This window comes from Crinia signifera, chromosome 1, assembly GCF_055691185.1.
Source record: "Crinia signifera chromosome 1, ASM5569118v1, whole genome shotgun sequence".
NCBI lineage: Eukaryota > Metazoa > Chordata > Amphibia > Anura > Myobatrachidae > Crinia > Crinia signifera.
In genome coordinates, this window is record NC_139217.1 from 262787426 (window position 1) to 262791547 (window position 4122).

At 53.3% G+C, this 4122-nt stretch overlaps 1 non-coding gene across 1 annotated transcript; it reads left to right on the plus strand.

The window, feature by feature from the left end:
• Window positions 1–239: 239 nt before the first annotated feature.
• LOC146045489 (U6 spliceosomal RNA) lies at window positions 240–346 on the plus strand. The gene has a single exon (XR_014465450.1). It is a non-coding gene; the product is annotated as a U6 spliceosomal RNA (small nuclear RNA).
• The last annotated feature ends 3776 nt before the right edge of the window (window positions 347–4122 follow it).

Here is a 4122-nt window from a genome sequence, read left to right on the forward strand (position 1 = left end):
ATTTGCATGCGATACGCCCCTCGCTCCCGGCATCCCGTGCGGGGGATCATTTGCTCACAGCAGATTACGAAAGAAATTGTAAAGTTCTTACCAAACATCTGCGTGTAGCACATAAAATGTGGCATATGTCAGGGCAAGTGGCGAATGGTCTATAGCGATAATACGTGCATATAGTCGCTATAAATTGAAATTATTATTATTTTGGCAGTATAAATACCGCCAAGGGCAGCTAGAAGTTTGTGCTCGCTTCGGCAGCACATATACTAAAATTGGAACGATACAGAGAAGATTAGCATGGCCCCTGCGCAAGGATGACACGCAAATTCGTGAAGCGTTCCATATTTTGTTTTCATTGCAGCCATGAGTTTTACCTGCTGCCATCTTTTGAATATATTTACTTGACTTCAGACGATTTTGACTATACTAGAAGAACATTACATTGCACGCAATATAGTCAAAATTGGCTTGCCAGCACGAGCACAGTCTATGTTTTTTGTAATGCCGATCCCACGAAAGTGTGCATCAGCATCGCAACTTGTATAGACGCTGTGCAATTTGTGCAAACTTTTCTATTACGATTTTGACTATATAGTAGGGATGGACATCCGAGGCCAACCATCAAATGATGGCTGGGCATCCAGCATCAAAATAATTTGATAGAAAAAATAATTCATATGATTGGCGCATGTGGCTGTCTCGGGGTCCTTACACATAAGGGGCCCCCACCAGTGGCGTAGCTAGTGTAAGGCAGCCCCCAATGCTGCTTGGGGGAGCGGGGGGCTGCGTGGGCACCGGCACCCACCCGGCGCACAGACTGACAAAAAAAATTATGTGGTGGGCCTCGGTGCCCAGCACACTGACAAGCTGGCTAAGCAGCTATTTTCCCCTGGGGATGGGGCCTGTGTGCCCCTGCTAATGGGGATGGGGCATGTGTGCTCCTGCGAATGGGGCCTGTGTGCTCCTGATAATGGGGATAGGGCCTGTGTGCCTCTGCTAATGGAGATAGGGCCTGTGTGCCCCTGCTAATGGCATACCTCCCAACTTCTCTGTTGAAGAAATAGGGACTCTCGCGTGGCGAAGCCGCGCGGGCGCCCGAAAAGGGGGTGGGGCGTATGCAAATGAAGGCGCGACTTATGCTAATTATCCGCGACCTCATTTTCATACGAGAATAGACGCTGTGCGCATGCGCACAGCGTCTATTCTATTAGATTGGGGGGTCTCCCAACTGCCACCCCCTGCAGCAGGACAATGCCTGCCGCGGGTGGGACAGCGGGACAGGACCCGAAAATCGGGACTGTCCCACTGTAATTGTGACAGTTGGGAGGTATGTAATAGGGATAGTGCCTGTGTGCCCCTGCTAATGGGGATAGGGGCTGTGTGCCCCTGCTAATGGGGATATGGCCTGTGTGCCCGTGCTGTGGGGATGGGGCCTGTGTGCCCCTGCTGTGGGGAAGAGGTTGTGCTCCACTTCTAATGGGGATGGGGCCTGTACGCCCCTGCTGTGGGGATGGGGGCTGTGTGTGCCCCTGCTGTGGATGTGGGGCATGTGTGCACCTGCTGTGGGGAGAGGGGCTATGTTTTGCTGCAGTGGGATGGGGCCTGTTTGCCCCTTCTGTGGGGAGAGGTGCTGTGTTTCCCTGCAGTGGGGATGGGGCCTGTGTGACCCTGCTATGTATAAATATATATACACGTGTCATACCCTCCAATATGACCCTCTCCATTAGGTACAAAATGCTCTGTTTCTGGACTTCACTCTTAATTTATGATTGCTGTCACCTGTGTTGAACTAGTTCATTTTTAAGAAAGGTGTTTCAACACAGGTGACGGCAATCATATAAGTTAGAGGGAAAAGTCCTTGAACAAAGCATTTTGTACCTAATGGAATGGGTCATGTTGGAGGTAATGAGGTGTGTGTGTTTGTATATACAGAGCCACTTGTAGTGATATTCACTGGGTGCCTGTGTAGTGAATCATACAAACAATGATGACGTGGCACTCCAAGTATAATTCAATTTGAATATGCAGGTTTATTCAGCAAAGTTTCATACTGGAATCCGTTTTGTTCATATGTTTGTAAATCCAGTCATAAGGACACAGAGGGCAGTATTCAATGAGAAAAATTCGCTGTGATTTCTGGAGAGTTTGTGCTTTTCACGCGGTGGAGAGAGGTTTTTTTTCTCCAAAGGCGAGCCACCCTATTCAATGTGAAATATTCTCCGTCTTTCTAAGTGATTCTCGCCGTCTCTCTCCGTGTAGAAATTCTCCATCTTTTGATGGAGAGCAGGAATGTGAACTTTTAAACTAAAAGGGTGGTTTTTTTAATTTTGGTGTCAAAAAATCAGGGTTTTTTTTCTGTGAAGGGCCATGTTATTTTTATTCATGTGCCTATAGCACATGAATATATATTTAATTTTTAAAAAAAATATTTTTTTACATTTTTTTTTTTTTTTTTTTTTACACAGTGCAGCCAGCAGGGGGCCGGAGCGCTCGAGCCGCTCATTAGATATTCATATATTCACTGCACCCGATGCACGTTCGGGTACAGTGAATACTGGGTCCCCCGCTGGCTATAGGGGGGTGCAGCCTGTGCTGCCTGGGTCCAGGGGAGCCCTGCTCCCCACCCCATATCCCCTGCAGCAGCCAAGAGAGACTTTAATCTCTCTTGGCTGCTACGTCCCCCGGCTCCCTGACAGCTCCCTGCCGCGGACGCTCGTCCGCTGCAGGGGTTAAGACTCGCCGCGAGTGGCGGCGAGTCTTTAACACGTTGAATAGGGGGAGCAGGAGGCTCCGGAACACGGAGAGTGCATGGCGAGAGAAAAAATCTCTCGCCATGCACGGAGAATATTTGACATTGAATACTGCCCAGAGACATGTGAGTTCACTGCTGTGCTGTTTTATTCCATCCAACTCCAGACACACTGTCTCAGCACCACCCACTCCCAGCATTCCCCTGGTCCTACGGAATATCACCAAAGATTCAGGCTTATGTAATAGTGTGCCCCGGTGCTGGGACAGCTCCCCTGCTCCCAGCACCGGAGCAGCAGCAGCAGGGACGAGGAGAGGGAGGGCTGGGTCCCCCACGGGACGCCACCTCCCCCGGCGCAGGGATCAGCTGTCTGATCCCTGTGCCAATAGGGCAGACAGCGGCGGACAGGAACAGCACTGGGATCAATGCACCGATCCCAGCGCTGACAGTGCGGGCGGCGAAGCGCCGCTCGCGTCAGTTTGAATCTCCCGCCGTTCGGGAGCCAATCATGGCTCCCGAATCGGCGGCCAATGACAGACGGCCGCGGCGAGCCAATCAGCGCTCGCCGCGCCGTCCTAAAGCCCGCCCCCGGCGTCTGACGTCAGACGCCGCCGGGAGGCGAAGGAGGAGGAAGGTCCCACGCCGGCGGAGCGCAGGAGCGCACCGGCTGAAGCGAGAAGACGCCGGAGGAGAGAGGACACAGCGGCGACGGACTGAAGAGTTCCGGCGGCCGCTGCAGAGAGAAGACGCCGGGATCAAGAAAGAAGATCTCCGGCGCCTCCTGGGAGAAGAACGGAAACGGCGCCGCCGCTGGCCAGGACAGGCCAGCGGCAGAAGAAAGAAGATGGCTGCCGCCCACGGAGAGGCCAGCGGGGGTGGAAAGCATCAGAGCTGAGGAAGCTCCCCCCCGCGGCCTCTCCCAACCCCAGGTAGGCGGCCCCAGGCCACCTACCCCCTACCCTTGACCACCGGGAGTCGGGCACTAGGCCCGTGGGTATTTTCAGGCCCCTCCGGCCTGTGGAATTGAAGTCGGGCCCTCTTGGCCCGTGGCCACATGATTGTTGGGCCCTCCTGGCCCTTGTGTAGTTCGCCAGGCCCGAGACCCAGATAGCCGGGCACTAGGCCCGTTGCACAGCAGCCGGGCGTAAGGCCCGAGGCCCCCATAGTTTGGGGGGGCTAATTGAATCAGGCCCCTAGGCCTGTGCACCAGGCAGGCACTAGGCCTGTGGACCCAGACAGGCACTAGGCCTGAGCAGTCAGTTAGAAGTGATTGTAGTAGCTAACTGGTACTGATTTAGAGTGAGCATACGCTGGCCAGCTCTAGCCAGGAAGGGAGTACATCTGAATACAGGCAGAGGTTAAAGGAGCAGTTGGTT